At 53.5% G+C, this 19,672-nt stretch overlaps 1 protein-coding gene across 1 annotated transcript in view; it reads left to right on the plus strand.

Annotated features, from left to right (window-relative positions):
* The first annotated feature begins 650 nt into the window (after positions 1-650).
* The window catches only part of CAPN15 (calpain 15), a 69,304-nt gene continuing 50,282 nt past the window's right edge, over positions 651-19,672 (plus strand). Inside the window, exon 1 of the mRNA XM_065412659.1 lies at positions 651-722. The gene's annotated coding sequence lies outside the window, so the exon portion shown is untranslated. The remainder of the gene's footprint in view (positions 723-19,672) is intronic.

Raw genomic sequence — 19,672 nt, forward strand, 5'->3', positions numbered from 1 at the left:
ACTCCTTTATCTTAATGACAATCCTCTGTGCTTGGCTCTGCTGGGTCATCTTCCACCAACGGCGCTTCCTGGTGGGTTGGGAACAGTTGAGTAGGCGGCAACAGGCATTGCCAATCACACCCAAGATCTTAGGTTGGTAAACTGGTACAGTTGCCCCCCGAAGTTAGGGAGCTAGGGGTCTATGGTGTTTAACCAGAGGAAGCCTCTGTGAAACCACCCTGCGTCTCCTACCTCCAGACTGGGTTGGACTGGCCTGTTAAAACAAAACCTCCCCATCCCCTGGTAAACTCTGGAACTGTCTTGTTCAGAGAGTTCATTAGCAGGTTTTGGGAACCCCAGTGGTGGTGATCTATATCATACCATGTTTCTTTCTCTTTCTTTTCTTTTCCTTTCCTTTTTTTTTTTTCCTTCTTTTGATCAGAACCGACCTCCCTTTCTACAGTGTTGGGATCTTTACGCCAGTCCATGCCGCAGCACCTCGCCCCTTTCCACTGGCTCGGACCTAACCTAGGATAAATCTTGGCGTGATCTGGGTAGGGGGGAACCATGGGGAGCTCTGCCTCATCGCTGGCCGCAGAGACGGAGTCGGACCATGGCTTCACTAGCCCACCCTACCCGGGGCACCCGGTTGCGAGCTGGTATAGGAGTAGCCACAGTGGCCCTGTTTGGGAAAGTGCCCTTATAACACGGCAGCATCAGCACTTACAGCACCGGGCACGAAGGTAAGAAAGAGGGAAAGGAGCCTGATCGCATACCTCTCAGCTGTGCCCTGAACCCAGGACAGTACACTTTGGGGCTAAATTACCTTCTGCCCTGCTTGGCCCTGGTGCTGAGTCAGCTTTACTGAAGACAGATCTTGGTCCAGTTGAAATCTGGGGCCAAATTCCTATTGACATCAGTAGGGCCAGGCTGTGTCCTTTTAAAGAGCAGCTGATGTCTCAAGGAAAACCTTCTGTGTGTCTATCCCAAATTTCCCTGCTCCATTTAATAGCAGAGCTGCCTTCATGAGAATGGGCTCTTGATTCCTTTAAGCATTGGCCCGGTCCTGCTGCTTATGGCCCCTCTTCTTTCTTGTGACCTCCCAACTGGTTGCTATAGAAGTGATGACAGTATCACAAATGGAGGATTATGACTCCAGGTTGGTGGGGATAAACAGCAAGAGTCCATGAACTCCTAAGAGCGAGATATGGTGTTTACACGCTAATGCCCTTGGCAAGAAATAACAAGAGGAAAATAAAAATCACACGCCAAAAACCAAACAGGCCTCAGAGACAATTACCTCCAAGGGGGACTTGTCCCGCATCACCAATCCCCCCTTCTCCAGTGAGATCTGCAGATCAAACTGCAGCTGAATCACTATACGTCCCACTATCTTTTCTCCCTGCGAGCTGCTCGCAATTAAGATTTTTCCTCCTATTAGATGGCTGGTGTCCTATATTTAGTCTCTTGCAGGTTGAGAGGTATGTTGACAGCATCTAACAGTGTGCTGCCTGGGGGGCCTTGGCTATAAAGGCTGCTCTGTTTTGCGCTAATAATATTTGAGCCTCTGGTTAATGCTTGCTTTTTATAGCTTCTCGGCTTGTAGGGTGACTGTACCTGCCTGAGTCTGTATAGAGACTGTAGGAGTAGCAGCTTGCTTCCAAGCGTCTCTGAGCTGTTATGGCTTCACTCTGAAAGTGTTTGCTGTGATGACAGTGTTTGTGTATGTCGTGTACCTGTCTTTTGCCCACTGCTGTAAATCCCAGTGAGGTTTTTTTGCCCTGCTTCGTGGCATCTGGGACTTGCTGGCACAGACACGGGGAGACCCTCGGGCAAACAATTTCATGCTGTGCTCCTTCCCAGCTCTGCCTTGGGTTTCCTGTAAAGCTGGCAACTGTGTAATTTAATCAGTTGTTACATTTGCTCTTGGCCATGTGACCAGATTCCCAGCAATGCTCCAGAGGGCTTTAAAAAGGCCATGTCATGTAGTTTGTGCCATTATAGCTGTGCCACCAGCCTCTGGGGCTGGCCCCTTGTTAACTTGTGTAGATCTCAAGTGTGTACCTTCTATGTCTGTGCAACAGTTGTTCTTCTCCCAGTTTGAATGCTTGCTTCTAATCTGTACTGCACATCAGGGTTCTGAAACTGAATTTCCAAACCTCCCACAGGGGAGAGAAACAATGGCACAAACAACTGTTCCTCCTCTGGCTGAAACTTCTCAGCAGCGTACGCTGGAGAGGCAGGAGCCAGGGTCTGCAGGGCTGAGCCAGTCTGCTGCTCATGGGCCTGCGTGATACCAAAAGGCAATGTGTGCTTCTCTTGTAGAAGATCTGACTGATCTAATTCAGTGCAGCATTTGATTCAGATTTTGGAGGACTTGAGAACCTGTGTGGTGAGGTGGTGCATTGTGGGATACTGGAGCATGGATGTAAGTTTCCTAACTGGTCAGCCTCTGTGGTGGAAAAAGTGTGATGGATGTGGTGTTCAAGAGGAGGAACAATGGTTTCCGAGCAGATAAAGCCGGTGTCTTGTTAGGGGAGCTGTATGAGAGCTGTGTGTTTCCCGCTAGAGCAGGAGTACAGAAATAACCCCCTCTCCCCTCCAAAGTAGACTGTGGCTCTAGCAGGCAGGAAGATCTCCAGATGTGATTCACCAAAGAATTCTTATGTGGGAAGAATTTGCTTTTAGGCAGCGGTTCCAGAGCTAGGTTCAGAAGCCCCAATGAAATTAGACAGTCTTTCAGTCCATACATCAAAGTGCCCACAGTTCCCAGCTCGAGGCCTGTGGAGCAACAGTATTAAGCAAAGGCAACTAATCTGTATCCAGAGCAGGGTGGATGAGTACGCTCTTCTAAAAAAATAAAAATAAATAAAACAAATCCGAGCAGACGGCGTCGGCTCTTGCCTTTGAATGTCCTGTCCCCTGGAGCCCAGCAGAGCAGGAAGGAAGTACAGTACTGCACAGTCAATCTGAGGCTGGAGTGAAGTACTAGGATTGACTTGACTTTGCCTGCTGATTTCCTGCCTGGGTACAGCCAGCTTCTGAGCTAATACATTGGTCTGTGTAGTCCAGTGCAGAGCAAAGGTCTCTAGCCGGCTTGCGTATTCTGAATGAACACTGATCTGTTTACTCAAAGAAAATTGCTTGGTAGGTGGTGATTGTGAGTAGAGTGTGGGGGAGAGCAGAGACTTGCAGCATGGTGGAGAGGGAGGAAAAGGTGCCTTCCTCCTTTAGGGGTTTATAGGCTGGAATGAGGCAGGCAATGCCTTTAAAGATGCTGATACTGCAGACTGGGTAGGCCTCATGTTTGGCATTTGGTAGCTCTTATGCTCAAGACAAAAGGACCTGGGGGAAAGAAAGGGGTGGTTAGGGCGCTGGCTTAGAATGTGGGAGAAGGCTCTGCTCTGCGTAAATTTCCTGTGTGACGTTGGACAAATCAGTTAGCCTCTCTGGGCCTCAGTTCCCCATCATGGAGAGGGGATAACAGCACTGCCCTGCCTCCCTGGGAGTTGTGAGGCTGTGTATTGCTAAAGCTTAGGGTGACCAGATATCCCTATTTTTGGGTCTTTTTCTTATATAGGCTCCTATTACCCCCCACCCCCGTCCCAATTTTTCACATTTGCTGTCTGGTCACCCTACTAAAGCTAGCGAGGTGCTGTGGTGCTGGGCGCTACCTAAGTGCCTTCTATAGAGTGGGAACCCCTGGGGTTTGAGGTTATTGTTCTGTTGTTGAAATCTCTGATTAGCCTGGAGTCGCCTTTGCCTGTGATTTCATCACATCTTTGAAGCTAAATGGAGTCAGGCGGAGTCAGTCCTTGGATGAGAGTTTTCTATGGGCCATTTTTAGGTCAGAGGTGGGCAAACTACGGCCCGCAGGCCACATCTGGCCCACAGGACTGTCCTGCCTGGCCCTTGAGTTCCCGGCAGGGGAGGCTAGCCCCCAGCCCCTCCCCTGCTGTCCCCCCCTTCCCCGCAGCCTCAGCTCACCATGCTGCCAACGCTCTGGATGGTGGGGCTGTAAGCTCCTGCGTGGTGGTGTGGCTGCCAGTCCTGCTGCTCTGAGCGGCATGGTAAGGGGGCAGGGGACGGGGAGTTGGATAAGGGGCAGGAGATTCCGGGGGGCAGTCAGGGGATGGAGAGCAGCGGGCGGTTGCATAGGGCAGAGGTTCGGGGCGGGGGCGGTTAGGGGACGGGGAACGGCGGGGTTGGATAGGCGTGGGAGTCCTGGGGGGCCTGTCAGCGGGTGGGGGTGTGGCTAGGGGTCAGGGCAGTCAGGGGACAGGGAGCAGGGGAGGTTGGATGGGGGTGGGGTCCTGGGGGGATGGTTGGGGGTGGGGGGTCCCGGGAGGGGGCAGTCAGAGGACAAGGAGCAGGGGGGGGTTGGATGGGTTGAGGATTCTGAGGGGGGCAGTAAGGGGATGGGAAGTAGGAGGGGGCGGAGGCCAGGCTGTTTGGGGAGGCACAGCCTTCCCTACCTGGCCCTCCATACAGTTTTGGAACCCCGATGTGGCCCTCAGGCCAAAAAGTTTGCCCACCCCTGATTTAGGTGCTGGTGTTGGTGGCTCGTTAGGGTGCACTCTTCCATCAGTATTGAACTAGGGTTGGTGTTAGAGGGCTCCGGGCTGTCTTTGCAGTGAGACTTGAAAGAGGTTGTGGTTGCTTGTCATGAATTCTCATGGCATTTTTCACAAGCAAAGAGGTAAAAAAAATTCTTGCCCAATTCAATCTTGAGTAATTGCATTCTGCCTCTCCGAATTCCCCCCTGTAATTGCAGACTGATATGGTACCTTCTGTACTAATCTGTTGTGTTGCCATGTGCTGTTAAATAGCTGCTGCATTATATCCCAGAGATGACTGCATTTTAGTGGTTTACCAATGGCTCCTGTGTGTAGAGACCTTGTGAAGCAATTTGGATGGAATTTGCTGTGAAAATGCATTTAATTTAACACTGAAGGTTTTTTTGTCACCTGTGTTGCCAATCTTCCTCTTTTGAGGAAGGTTGTGGTGAGACAACTCCCAGCTGAATCTGGGTTTTTCTGGTTGCCTTGACTGCAGCCAGTTTTGTTCCAGCCCATAGCCCCATGGTCTCTGTGGAAAGCTGGAGCTGAATTCTGCAGCATAGTCTCTCAACTTTTCCAGCACTGTAGAAATTCTCAAAATTCTGCTGCAGCATCAAATACATTTTAAAAAGGCTTTTATTAAATTAAATATTGCTGGGCCCCAATCACTGTAGGGAGTGGAGCATGACTTCTACTGAATTTTTGGCTCAAAAGACATTAGTCATCAGAGCACCCTTGCAAGGGGGGTGGTATTCTCCCCATTTTACAGATGGGGAAACTGAGGCACAGGAGTGGGGGTGGTGGGAGAAAGTGATTTGTCCACAGACTGGGTCTGCCAAAGCCAGGATTAAAATACAGGAGCACTCCTGCGCTTTGTCCACTGCACCACCCCTCCTTATGGCCAGTGATCATGCTGGCTGCTCGGCAAGGAGCTGGCTTAGCTGTTGGTAGCTGGCTGAGAGCCAGCGACCTCTGCTCCTGTCAGCAGCGGCCTGGGCAATGCTGCCACCTACAGCCACAAGCTGCTTCAGGGTTCTCTCCAGTCCTGCAGAGATCAGCATGGCCATCACCAAATCTGGAGCAGCCACAGCGGCCTGGCTAGCATTGGACAATTGGCTCTCCTGGGTGGGGTTCTGCAGGCTCTGTGCTTTTGCCCTTGCTGCTCAGCGTGCCTACAAGGCCATTGGGAGTGTTAACAAGTGGTGAAGGATGGCTGTAAACTCTCCTGATTTCTTAATTTGCACATGGTGCCGTTAGCTGATCATTGATTTCAGTGGTGTTCTGCATATTAACTGGGGGAAGGCAGCCAAATCTCTGGTCCCCTCCCATCCTGTGGTGTCCCAGCACATCTCCATGCACAGGGTTACCGCGTGGTTTTATTTAGGGAGATTAGCAGAACTGATATTTGTCATTATCAAAGCAGGCGGGCTGCTCCTGCACGTGTGTCATCCGAGGTGGAGGCTTGGGGGCTGGAACTTTACAGATGTAAATGGCTTTACCCCGAAAGGGCGCTGGGAGGATTGGCTGGTCACACTATTCACACTTTACATTTGAGGCAGAGAGGGGAAGCGACTTGCTCAAAGTCACGGAAAGGAGTTAGTGGCAGAGTCTGCATCAGTCTTATGAGTTTCCTAGTTCCAGCCTGTTTGCTCAGACCTTGGGCCGTGTCTCTTATCGTATAGGTAAAAATGATACGATCGCTAGTTTGGGACAGTTTCTCCAGGTCTTGTGTAAATATGTTTTATATGGGAAATTTGGCTCTAACCGGTGTTTTTGTAGGGGAATTTTTGTATGGAGTTCTGAGGATCCCTCAGTCTCTCTAGCAGCCCAGTTAATTCTGGCCCAACTCAAACAGAGCTGACTACCTCATTCTCAGAGATCACAACTGCCTACTGAGTGGCTCATGTTTTTTGAGAGCTCCCTCACCTCAATTATACACTGAGCAGGGTTAGACCTACCAGAAACTTTTTATTATTTTCCCCTCTGCTCTTTACCCTCTAAACTCCCCTCTTCTCATCTCGTTCTCTGAGCCATTTAATTTGAACGGCACAAACCAGGGACCCTGCTCTGAGATGGGAGGTTCAGTTAGGGATGTCAGGGGTGTATTCCCAGAACTTCTGGATATGAGTGGAGCCACTTCTGTGCAGCACCAGCCAGCCAAAATTGGCTGGTGTGCATGGGGATTCTGGAATTGGCAAACTGCTTCCAGGTCTCTCAGACCGGGCTCAAAGAGGCCCCTGGCTAAGGTGCGGCTAGAGAAGACCTGGCTCTGGTTTGACTCATGATGTGTCTGAGTTGCAGCAGATTATGCTGCTTGTTTCCATGTGTGGAGCAGGGAAGAGAGACCCTGTCTCCCAAACTGTAATGGAACAGCCATGGCCTGTGTGTCTCGGGGTGCACTTCCTGCTCATGCTAAACATGGGTCCAGGGTTCACCTGGTCTCCCTGTCTTCTCTGCTTCCCTCAGGGCTGTCATCTGACTGGGATCCCTCTGTAATGCCAATACTGGGACGCCCAGCAGCAGGTGCTACGGTAGCAGTGAGGTGGGCACGTCTGGCTTAGCTCTGTGCACTTCGCTGTTATTCCCTCTGGGAATCATCATGGTGTTGAACTTCAGCTGGGACTTGGTGGAGTAAGACTGTTGCTTGTTGCCACGGATACCATCTGGTTGGGAATGCTGGGTTGTAACTCTCTGTGTGCCAGGTCTCTCTGAAACACATGGTGCTTGGGGTGATATCCTGGCTTCCTCGCGACCCCCCAGCCGCTCCTGAGACATCCCCAGCCTTTCAGTAGCACCTGTATGTTTAGCACACAGGCAGCTTGACCCGGGCACTGGTCTGCAAAGCTTCTTGGTTGTTTAAATAGTCGCTATTTTGAACACTGCTCTGGAGCTGTGGAGAGCTCAGAGGACATACTTGTGGGGAGGGGCAGGGTTGTGGAGTCCATGCATGTGCACCTTAGTGCTGGTGACTTGTGGTGGTGTGGTAGTTCTGAAGACTGATGTGCTCAGATTGCCCACAAACAGGTAGCAGCAGCAGCACCACAAGGACAAGCTTCCCCCTTGTGCTGCCCTTGCAATAAGCCTGGGACAAAAAGGGAGTCTGGTGTCTCTGGCCCATGCAGGCCCTGACTTCGCTATTGATGGTGGGGTGATGGGCAGATGCTTGTTCACTGGGGCCTGGCCTGAGCCACATGCAGGTCACTTATCAGCCCTCCAGTGGTAATGGAGTTTGGGCCCTCCAACCTGGGCTGGATTCCAGGCCAGGACCTAGAAGTGAAAGGCTCCGTATCCTCTTTCCAGGGCAATGGAAGGGTTTTATAACTTTTCTTTCCTGTGGCCCTCCCCAGGAATCTGCATGTGGACTCAGAACTTGTATGGCAAGGGCCAGTCCAGTGCAAAATCTAATGGCTGCATTTAGAGCCCGTGGATTTGATTTCGAATGCAAATACTGAGACCCTTTGCCTGGGCTGTGGCAGCACAGAGCTGTGCTATAGTGCAGCAGAGAAAGCACAGCTGACCTGTGTTTTAAATAGTGTTAATGTCAAGATGCTCACCATTGGCGTAGCAAGAGACCAGTGGCCTTGCCACTTCTGAAAGGTTGCCGACAATTGACCTAGAAGAAGTGGTGTGCCGAGTCTTCATTTATTCACTTTAATTTAAGGTTTTGTGTGCCGGTAATACATTTTAACGTTTTTTAGAAGGTCTCTCTCTATAAGTCTATATATAATATAACCTACTGTTGTATGTAAAGTAAACAAGGTTTTCAAAATGTTTAAGAAGCTTCATTTAAAATTAAATTAAAATGCTGATCTTACGCCGCCGGCCCGCTCAGCTCGCTGCCAGCCTGGGGTTCCGTTCACCTAGGCCGGCAGCGGGCTGAGCGGGGCCAGCGGCTGGGACCCCGGCTGGCAAGGGGCCGGCAGCCAGAACCCTGGGCTGGCAGCGGGCTGAGCGGGGCCAGGGGCCGGGACCCCAGACCGGCAGCGGGCTGAGCGGGGCCAGGGGCCGGGACCCCAGACTGGCAGCGATCTGAGCGGGGCCAGCACCCCAGACCAGCAGCGGGCCGAGCGGCTCAGCCCGCTGCCAGTCTGAGGTTCCGTCAGCTAGCTCCTGCCAGCCAGGGTCCTGGCTGCCGGCCCCGCTCAGCCCGTTGCCGGTCTGGGGTTCTGGCTGCCGGCCCCTTGCCAGCTGGGGTCCCAGCCGCCGGCCCTGCTCAGCCCTCTGCCAACCTGGTGCTCAGGGTAGGGATGTGAGGGGGGGGGAGCAAGAGTCAGGGCATAGGGTGTGGGGGGGCTGGGTATGTGTGGGGAGTGCATGAGTCAGGGCAGGGGGTGTGGGGAGTGCATGAGTCAGGGCAGGGGTGTGTGGGGGGCTGGGTATGTGTGGGGAGTGCAGGAGTCAGGGCAGGGGGTGTGGGGAGTGCATGAGTCAGGGCAGGGGTGTGTGGGGGGGCTGGGTATGTGTGGGGAGTGCAGGAGTCAGGGCAGGGGGTGTGGGGAGTGCAGGAGTCAGGGCAGGGGTGTGTGTGGGGGCTGGGTATGTGTGGAGGATGCAGGAGTCGGGGATGCAGAGAGCTGGGATGCAGGGGTCAGGGCAGGGGGCTGGGCTGGGATCAGGGGGGTGCTCCCAGCCCCCTGCCCCCCGAGCGGCTCACGGCAGGGGGCTGGAGGGATACGTCCCGCTCCTACCCTCCTTCCCCCTGCCTCTTCTCTGCCTCCTTACCGGTCTGAGCACCGAGAGCGCTGGGGCTGCTCTTCTCCCCTCCCTCGCAAGGGCCATCGGCGGCAGGGAGGGAGAGGAGGCGGGGCTCGACGCAGCACGGGGGGGGGGGGGGGGGGGAGGGAAGAGGCGGAGGAGGGGGAAGCTTGGCTGCAGGGGGAGCCTGCCCTACAGCAGCAGCCGGCAGGACCAAACTTGCTTTTGCCCCCTTCCCCCGCCAGAGAGAGCGGTAGGCAGGGGGCGGAGAAGAGCGGGCTGGGTCGGGCAGGATTTTTATTGGCACGCTGCTGCCTGCCGGGGTCCGGCTCAGCCTGCTGCCAGGGTTCGGCAGGACCCCGGCAGGCAGCAGCGTGCCATTAAAAATCGGCTCGCGTGCCATTTTTGGCACGCGTGCCATAGGTTGCCGACCCCTGCTCTAGGTTCTTGCTGCACCCATCGCTGTGATATCTGAGCATTCTGATACTCCCAAGGTGCATGTGCACACAGATCTGTGGCTGTCTCCCAGTCTGCAAGGGTCTTGATGGTTTTGCTTTACAGAAGCAGGTTAGCATTTTGCTGTGAATACACTCAGGTCCACGGTCCTGTCCTCATGATCCCAGAGCTGTGGGCTGGTTGCCAAGGAAGCAGTCTCCTGTGTGTGTGTGTGTGTGTGTGTGTGTGTGGTGCGGTGCGGTGCTCTGGCAGCTGGTGGGTCCCCCATAGGGTGACCAGACGTCCCGATATTTGCTTCTTTGTCCCGCGTCGCGACCAATGTTTGGTCGGGACACTGGACAAAAAAGAAATTTTGCCCTCCGCTCTGGCGCTCGTGGCCCCCCCCGCCCCGGCTCCGCCCCCTCCTTCCCCCATTGGCTCCCTTCCCAAATCCCCACCCTGGCCCCGCCTCTTCCCCAACCACGCAGCATTCCTCCTCCCTCCCAGGCTTGCAGCTGCATGGCGGGGCAAGCCTGGAGGGAGGGGGTGGCGGCGGTGCCTGGATCCTGGAGCTGGTGAGTCAGCTCCGGCACCCGGGCACCAGGCGGGCGGGCAAAGGGGAGCTGGCAAGGGAGGGAGACGGGGGTCTCAGCTTTGAGCCCCCCGCCGCGTCAGAGGGCTCCTGCCCGGGCCGCTGCACCCTCCGGGCCGGGAGCGCAGCCTGGAGGCTGCTGCAGCCCGTGGGGCAGCGCGGTGGGTCCGGTCGGGGGCAGCGTGGAGCGGGCAGGGGCCGGGTGGGCGGCGCGGGGGCGTGGGCCGAATCCCTGCTACTGCCGGGGAGCCCCGCGCCTCTCCCTCCCTCCCGCTCGCGGCTGCGGCTCCTTCCCGGCAGGACGCGCCCCCCGGCCTGCCCCGGGCACATGCGGCGCGCGTCCAGCTGCTCCTTCCTGCCGGGAAGGAGCCGCAGCCGCGAGCGGGAGGGAGAGGCGCGGGGCTCCCTGGCAGCAGTGGGGATTCGGCCCCTGCCGCCCACCCGGCTCCTGCCCGCTCCGCGCTGCCCGTGGCGGGCCGGGGGGCGGGAGGCAGCGCGTGGGGCCGGGGCCTGCTAATGCCCCAGGCCCCTTTTAAACTCTTTTTTTTTTTTTTTTTTTTTTGCTCCGCCTCCCCCCCCCCCTTTTTTTTTTTTTTTTTTTTTTTTTTTTTGCTTCCCCCCGTCCCGATATTTTATACTGCTAATCTGGTCACCCTAGTCCCCCATGCCACTGGAACTGCTTGCTGTACCCCCTAGGGGAGGGGTCTGGAGATGGGTTTGGAGCATTCTGGATGCATTTCTCCTCACTGATGCCTGGACAAAAGTCCTTGGGGGCCGGGAAGGGAGAGGGGATTGGCAGGAGGGGGCAGAGCAAGCACTGTAAAAAGAATGCTCCGTTGAGTCTCCCCTGAACAGCTCTGTCAGCTTCACTGCAAACTCCTCTGCTGCCTGAAAGGAAACAGGTTTGGGGCGGAAGTGTGGGCCAGCATTTCAGGGCAGATCATCCCGAAGGAGCTCTGGGGCTGCCGAGAGGCATCGTGCACAGCTGCCTCCCAGAAGTAACTATGGAATTAATATGCTGGCAGCAGGAAGGGGGAACCTGCTGAGCTCCCAGGCATGGCTCAGCCACTTCAAGGAAGGCAAAGGTAGGAACAGGGCCGGCTCCAGGCACCAGCATTCGAAGCAGGTGCTTGGGGCGGCAATCTGCAAGGGGCGGCATTCCGTGTGTTTTTGCCGCCCCAAGCAGCGCGCTGAATTGCCGCCGCGGACAGCGGGGGCAGTCCGTGTGCCGTTAGGGCGGCACTCGCGTTTCCACGGCGGTGGCAATTTGGCGGCGGCAATTTGGCGGCAGCTTTTCTGTTCAGCTGCCCGCGGCGGCAATTTCCGGCTGAAGACAGAAACTGCCGCCGAATTGCCGCCGCCGCCAAAACGTGCATGCTGCCCTAATGGCACACGGACTGCCCCCGCCGTCCGCGGCGGCAATTCAGCGCACTGCTTGGGGCGGCAAAAACAGTAGAGCCGGCCCTGGGTAGGAAGATTCCCCAGGGGTCATGCTAATGGCTGGGGAAATGAGAGAGCCAATATTGCGCCTGCGGAGTGCTGGGGAATGTCTGCCCCTCTGAGAAACTGGCTGTGTTAACCCCTGAACTCCCACTGCAATGTGTTCCAGCAGCCAAGGGTAAGGGGCTTTGAGGTGACAGCTGATCACAGCAGGGGTCAGGCAGGAAGCTTCTTGGATTGTTTGGTGGTTGTTTTTGCTTTGCTTTGAAGCATCAGGTATGGGCTGCTGCAGGAGGCAGGATGCTGGATTTGAGTGTGATCTGCTCTGACACCACCTACGCTCCTACAGAATGGAAAGTCAGGTCTTGGTTAACAAGATGGTTCAGAAGCCAACAGAAGAACAGTTAAAAGGTAGTGATTTTCCCCCGCCCCCGAGTCCCTGGGCAGCTCATGGAGTGGGATAGAAGGGCTCTGTCAGAGCTGCATTCATCTCGTCTCAAATGGAAGCTTATTTGCTGTACCTGGGGGAAACAGATTTCTGGAAGACATGTCCATTGCAAGTGATCCATCTGAATCCACGGTGAGGTGGCCAATGTGATGGGGAGGACGACTGTTCTGGGGTTGGGGGTATGACAAGAGAATTAATCAGGACTGGGAGAATGAGGTGTCAGTGCTGTTGGAATGTAAAAGTCCCTGGGCTGTAGATTACATTGTGCATCTGTGCTCTGCTCTGAGTGAGGCCTCGCTGCTGCATCGTTCCAGCCGTCTTCCCTCTAGTGCGTAGCCTTCCCAATAACTGCTAGGGCACCTTCCCCCGGGACTACAGCTGCCCAGTGACCCACTGCAAGCCTCACCAGGCCTCCAGGCATAGTACTAGCAGAGCACAAATAATGCAGCTGGCAAGGAATAGCTAACAGAACATCCCATCATTCATGCCAGAAACGGTCTCTCTCTGCATCCCTGGGAGTGGAACTGAAGTAGGCAATGATGAGTTATGAAGAAACCAGCTGATGGGGGTGGGGGGGAAAGGAGACTGTGTACAGATGGCCTGTACTAGATGGAAGCTCTTCTCTGGTACAGCAGGTTATTAAATCCAGCAGCAAACTGCCTGCAGCCCCATTCACATTCACATGCAGTGTGTAGGCCTTTGGGGTCTGTGCCTTTGCTGGGCAGTTCAGCCCTGAATCTGTACAGGGTGTGGCCCTGGTGTTTCAGGGTGTACCCTATGCGCCTCCCTTCCCACGCCCAGACATACTGACAGAGCTTCACAGAAAGGTACAGCTGTGGGATAGGTGCCAGAACCAGGCAAAGTTTGCCCTGTGGAGGGACAGCCTGACAACCTGCTGGAAGCCCGAGGGCTGCCTCTGCCTTGTGTACAATGGATCAGATTGCAGCCCCCCTCATCTTCAATGCAGTGAGTCAGACCCTGGAGACTACAGCTCCCAGCATGCAGTGCTCAGAGTGGCAGTGCTTGCTGGGCCCTGTAGTTTCCACAGGACTACGCCTTTGTATTAAAGACAATGGGTACACCAGTATCGCTTTGGTGTCTCACTCCCATTGACGGTCAGTGAGAGTTTGTGTCTTCGAAAATCTCCCTGAATGGCTATTGTGGTCCCCCTTAGAGCCTGGTGTGAGCGATGCATTGGTCCGCCCAGGCTGAGTTGTGATGCAAGCAGTTTCTTTCTAGCTGACCCTTGGCACGATGAGAATGCCTCCAGATAGCCATGCAGGCCAAAAGCAGGCTGGCAGGAAAGCAGCAGCTTCTTTCCCCTGAGTCAGAGGGGCGGCATCTCCATTCAGACTGTATTTAGGGGACCGAGGTTATGTGCACAGGCAATTCTGTGCTTGTTCTGGTCCCTGTGCTGAGGGTCACCTACTCTGCACGCAGCCTTGGCTGGGGTAGGAGGTCTCATCAGACCGTAGCTGCTTGTTGCAGCGAGTGGGTTGTCATTAACATGCTAGGAAGCTGAGCGAAAAGTCTTTCACAGCTGCGTTGCCTGGTGGCTTTAGTGTGTCTCTGCAGAGAGGGCTGGATTTAGAAGCACATAATGCTTCTGGGGGTGTTTTAAAAAAAATAATTAGCACGAGCCTTGGGATTCCATCCATCCTCTGGTGTGAGAGCCTGATCATCAGCACCGCCAACGTATTGACAGCAGCTTCCCCGGCCCCCAGGTGCCATGGCGATGGGTGAATTAGGCATGACGCAGAGCACGTGGACAGTACAGAATCTCCTAATGAGCAAATAAAATTGGGTCACGATGCTCTGGTTCACAGCAGTCATGTAGATGCTTCACTCCTTTGGAGTGCTAGCATGGGCTCTGGAGCCAGCCGTAGGGGAGGAGGGGAGTGTCTCAGCTTGCTCTGTGTGTTTAATAGGCTGTCTGCGAGTGCACTGTCCATAGTAAGGTGGCTGAGCGGTCACAGCGGCCAACAAGCCCCATCTATCATGTGTAGTGTTAAGTCTCTTGCGGGCAGAATGCTGACTCTCTCTCTCTCTCTCTCTCTCTCTCTCTCTCTCTCTCTCTCTCTCTCTCCTTCATCTGTGACCCATGGGCTGGCAGTGGTGCTGCTTAGCCTTCCCTCCTTCCCCTCGGAGTGTGCACATGCCAGCTTGTGCCAAGATTACTCAGGAGGGGGGGAAGTCGTTGGCAGGAGGGGCAGGAGATGTGCGTTTAAACAGGCTGCAGAATTTGACCTGCCTTAACCCCTTAATCGTGGAACTTTAAAAAAAAAATCCAAGAATGATGATGTGCCTGGATTTATTTAGCAGCTGTGTGCGTGGGGGATGGGATGGGAAGGAGGACTGTAGGGTTGGAGGAGAGCTGGAGCTGTGGGGGGTGGAGTGGAGAGTGGAAAATGCAGTGATCTGGGGAGCCCAGAGTGATGGCAGGCCGGTCAGTACACCACATAGCTGCCTGTGGCTACCAGTCAGTGGGGAGAGCGGGAGGGGAGCTGCAGGTGGGGGGAGCAGGCATTGTATAGTGAGGGATGTAGTGCAGTGGGATTGCCTGGGAATCAGGTTGTTCCTGGTGTGCTGTTTCTATGGCACTTGGCAATTAAGGGGTTAATTGGTTATGGTTGGACAGTGACCAGCCTCTGGATTCTAGCTATTTAGCCGCTAACTTGAGCAGTCATACTCTGAAGGAGGCAGTAAACAGTATGTTGGGCTAAATAAAGTCTGAGTCCAAAGTCTTCCAGGGTACAGTATAATTCGTAGGTGTTTCATTGGTAATTACTGTCTTACTGAAATGTCACAGGAGTGAGTATTTCAGAGATGTGGCTGGGGCAAGTGAAGGTTTTCTCCTTCTGGGTAGATACCCTGGGAGGCCAAGGCGGCCATCTTTGCTGTGGGCATCTGGTGTTGATGTCCCAGAAGGAGAACCGGAGGGTAGGAGGGTAGCACTGGAATGGGTTACAGCACTGGAATGGGTTACCTAGGGAGGTGGTGGAATCTCCTTCCTTAGAGGTTTTCAAGGTCAGGCTTGACAAAGCCCTGTGGCTGGGATGATTTAGTTGGGAATTGGTCCTGCTTTGAGCAGGGGGTTGGACTAGATGACCTCCTGAGGTCCCTTCCAACCCTGATATTCTATGATTCTATGAATACATGTACAGTCCAGCTGCTGTCAACAACGCCATTGAGTCTGTCCCTGCTGTCCTTTCTGGTTCAGTGTAATCCTTTTAATTCACTTTGCTGTGCCCGAGAAGCCAAATGAGCGACGGTTTTATAGATGAACCACACAGCAAAGCTGAACAGCCTGGATTTCTGTGCAGAATGTTCCCCTGAATGGGCAGGCCCCAAGGAAGTCAGGTTTCCCCATATTATAAGGTACACTTCCACCCCATGACATCCTCTTGGTGCTTCCTGGCTCACTGATGGTATCCCATAATGGAGCATCCTGTGACATCACAAATACCACGGACAGCAGCAAGAGTCCTGGCATTTTATGGTGCATTCTACCGTCCTCTTTAGTGAAGCAGGAAGTCCAGAGGGTTTCTGTCTGGCAGGCCCTGGAATCGCAGAGACTAGTGCCCCCTCTTTACTGTGCAGGGTGCTCTGTGGAGCAGATATAGCTGAGGTGAATTTCTGTCTCGGCTTTGCAACTCGCTAGTCAGCACCTCTAGCCCAAAGCAATATTTCATATCCTTGCACTGGCCCATTAGGATCAGTTAGCATGCTGGCCCCATAGCTGCTGTCATCGGCACAGGGAAGAGAGGAAGCACCACAACCTGGGGTCTGTTTAAACACCTCCAGGAGATGCACAAGGAGGAGAGGGGAAGGAAGGTTGGCTGATTAGCAAAGGATGAGACCAATATGGATAGAAGCGTTTATCCTTTTGAGCTTCTCAGAGGCTGTCACCAATATAAGAGGTAGCCAAAGAGATGAACAATATCCAGTGGGCAAGAGTGTCATAGATATAGGAATTAAATGACCTTTATGGAGCAGCTGTGTGTATGAACTGATCCAGACCTAGTGAGCTGCTGTCTGCAGATCCTATTCACTGCTGTGATCCCATCTGACCGCCCAAGCTAAACGGAATTGGGCCTGGTCAGTAGTTGGGTGGCACACTTCAAGGAGGTGCTTCAGGAAATAGTACTTATAAGCTCACAGGTGCCCTTGGAGTTGGTCCCGAGCCACATCTACCAGAATGGTAGTGGGGCTGGGGCTGACGAGATGTGAAACTGTGTGGTCCTGACCACTCGTGGTCCTTAAAGATCACGCAGCACTTGTGGGAGCTGGGATGTTGAGCCCCAGTGAGCGGATTACATTCTAGTAGGGGTAATTACTCTCTCCCTGAATTTTGTTTGGTGCTGTCAGACAGGCTGCCCCAGAGCAGGCTGCATTTCACTGATGGCGAAGGGATGCAGCTACCATTGAAGTCCAATGGAAATTTTGCTGTTCCAGTGGGAACATGACCGAGTTTAATTCTGCAGCATGCAGTGAATGTTCCATGGGATCTGCCGAGTGCCCTCGACAATGGTTGACTTCTACCCAGGAGACACTCCCTGTGAGTTACTTGGCACCTTGCAGGATTGTGCCCTCAAGTACCTTGCTGAATTAAGGCCTAAATATGTGTTTAACTTTGTCCGGCTTCCGTGGGGCTGTCCATGTGCTCTGGTACCTTTCTGCATCAGGGCCTGAGTCCACATGTCAGTTAGTTTGTAGAGCCCTTTGCCATGCTCCTCCTAGGGATTGCAGAGAAGCGTGCCAATGGGTGATGGAGAGATGTTGGCGGAGTTGCCCCTCGCCTGATTCAAGGAGCCTGGGAAACATTGTACAAATCTGGGTATGGGCCTCTGTGAGCCCCTGGGCAGTTGCTTGCATTCCCTGTGCCTGTACGCTCTCAGTGAGTCTGACCCCTGGAATGCAGTAGAGGCAGGGAGGCTTCCTTGTTCGAGGTACGCTGCGTGCGTTTCCGTGTGAAGTGAAGCCAGGTATTTAGCATTTCAGGCACTGGAGGCTGGAGCCCAACAGCTGGAAGTGCCTTGTGATTCACTGAATGGAGATGTGAGGGATGGGAGCTTTGGAACCCTGCTGCCACTGCTGACCCATTGACCCCCCTCCCTCCTTTTTCTTTGCTGACTTTATTTAGCAGTGCTACAAATTGCAGCATAAATCCCAGCTGAGCAGCAATCCAAGTGGGCAGCCACCAGTAAAGCTCCTCCCCGCCCTCTGCACTGGAGAACTGTCGCTGGGAATGGAGGCTGTGGGTGAGCACCTCAGCTGGTCCTGATTCCATAGGGAATAGAAACCCCTGCGTCTGTCTCGTTATCCCAGCAGCTTTCCTCTGATTCTCCCCTCTGTGGGCCATCGAGCTCCCGTAACCTCATCTCACGACTGTCTGCACAAGCTGTGAAATTCTTCCCCCTCAAATAAGATGCCTGTGAGGTGCTGTCCCCAGTGGGAAAGATCCTGCATGTCTGGAATTGACGATGGACTCCTAACACCGAAATCTATAGGTCTGAGTTTCTGTTCTCACTGGTGTAAATCAGGAGCTGCTCCCCTGTGTATGATGTTACATTAGTGTAGGTTAGAGAAGAACCAGGCCCATGTTATCTCTGGCTAATCACCCCGGTGTTGAGATGTTTCCTTGGACACATGCCCTGCATGCCCCCATATAGCCCTCTCTGTCCTATAATACCATTGCCCCTCATCAATGCACAAAGTCCCCAGGGGACAATAACACCCCTTTATAAAGCTGGGAAGGGGCTAGCTAGAGTAACAGAGCATGCAGGCACCTCTGCCTGTGCTTTACAGTGCTTCGTGTTTCTTTGGCACCTTCCATCTCAGGATCTTAAAGCACTACACAAACATTAATACATCTTCATCACAGCTTCCTTTGGAGGTAGCTGAGCATTGTTAGGCATGTTTTACTGAGGAGGAAATTGAGGTTAACCTGCAAAGGAGCTTGGGAAAAGCGCATGTTTGTGTGCTCCCTTTGTTTCTTTAAGACGAATGAAGAATGGTGGAAAGTGGTGTGCGAGTGAGAGAGCTTTAATAGTCATGCTATTAAGCATAGAAACACCGTGCTGGGCACATCTGGCTGTCCCCAGTTTTGCAGGGGGACTTCTTGCAGCTCTGCAGGATGTTTGCTGAGAATGTTAACCTAACCGAAGGAGCAGTGGTTGACGTGCTGTCAAATACTTGAATATGAAGCATTCTGGCTCCAAATCTGTAGTCATCCAGGATAGACGAGACCTACATGTCTAATTAAAAAAATGAACAAACCACAACCCTTCACACATTTTTTGACTCCCTACTGGAGTCAATTCATAAAGAAGCAGAAATGGGCATGAACCCAGTTTCTTTCCTCTCTGCGGGCCTCTTTTTAAGTGACTTGCCCAAAGATGCATGGCAAGTCAGTGGCAGTGCTAGGAAGAGAGCCCAAGGCTCCGACTTCTCGCACTAACCGCAAGGCCATCCTTCCTCCCTGAGCCAACTCACCCTTTCGGTTCCCCAGTTAAATTCAGTGTTGCCAACTCCACATAGCAGGAAGTCACCAGACAAACCCTGAAAAGTCACTAGATGTAGCTGTTTAAGCACTCAAAAGGAGTCAAAAATATCACCGAACAAAATTTCCATTCACAAGCAGCTCTTCCATGCTCTTCTTACTACATTCTGGTGCACATCAGAAGCAACTACAACTGTACACTGTCATGATTAGGAGGGCGCCCTCTGCTCATTGGGAAGGAAACTGCAGCCCTCTGCTCATTGGGAAGGGCGCTCTGAACACTGCAGCCCAGGCTGGCTGGTGTTGGTTAATTTCAGCTGAGCCTTCCTTTCTTGCCAGCCTGGATTTGAGCCGACAGGTGAGTGAAAGGGAGAGCCCAGAGCCAGAGTGAAGAGGGCATTCTCCTGACCTGAGCCTGGCGCTGCAGGGAGCCAAGAAAGAGATTTAAAAACAAAAATCCGCTAGCCGGACCCCTTCCACCCACTTCCAGGGTTTGATTTCTGAGAACTGCTGGACAGCTAACCCCAGGCCAGGCCAAGCCAGGGGAAGGAATAAAGGGCAACTGAAATCAAGCTAGCTCCACCTTTGATCCTGTAGTAAGGGCTTCGTTCTTGGAGGCACGGTGCCCCCCATCCCATTGGGGTACATGGCCTTGGCCTTGTCTCATCCCACCCCACCTTCCATCCGTGCGGCTCTCCTCACTGGCTTACCTGCCTCTCCCGCTCTGCCCACTTCATTAGCCATCTTTCCCTGCATCACAGGCTGTGCTACCTACTATGGTGCAGTGAGAAAGAACACACATGAGTAAAAACAAGCCCTGGCTAATGTGCTGCTCTCTCCAAAGTGTGCCTGGCTTTAGCAAACTATTTAATTAGCCTCCACTTCTTTTCCTCGCCTACAGATTATAGTGATCTCAGCCCAAGAAGCCCTGGAATGTGATTCCTTCCGAGGACATGCCTAATTGAGGTGCAATGACATTGACTTGGTGTGCTGTAGAAGAGCATGGAATTGATTTTATTAAC

The sequence above is a fragment of the Emys orbicularis genome, chromosome 10 (assembly GCF_028017835.1).
Source record: "Emys orbicularis isolate rEmyOrb1 chromosome 10, rEmyOrb1.hap1, whole genome shotgun sequence".
Taxonomy (NCBI): Eukaryota; Metazoa; Chordata; order Testudines; family Emydidae; genus Emys; species Emys orbicularis.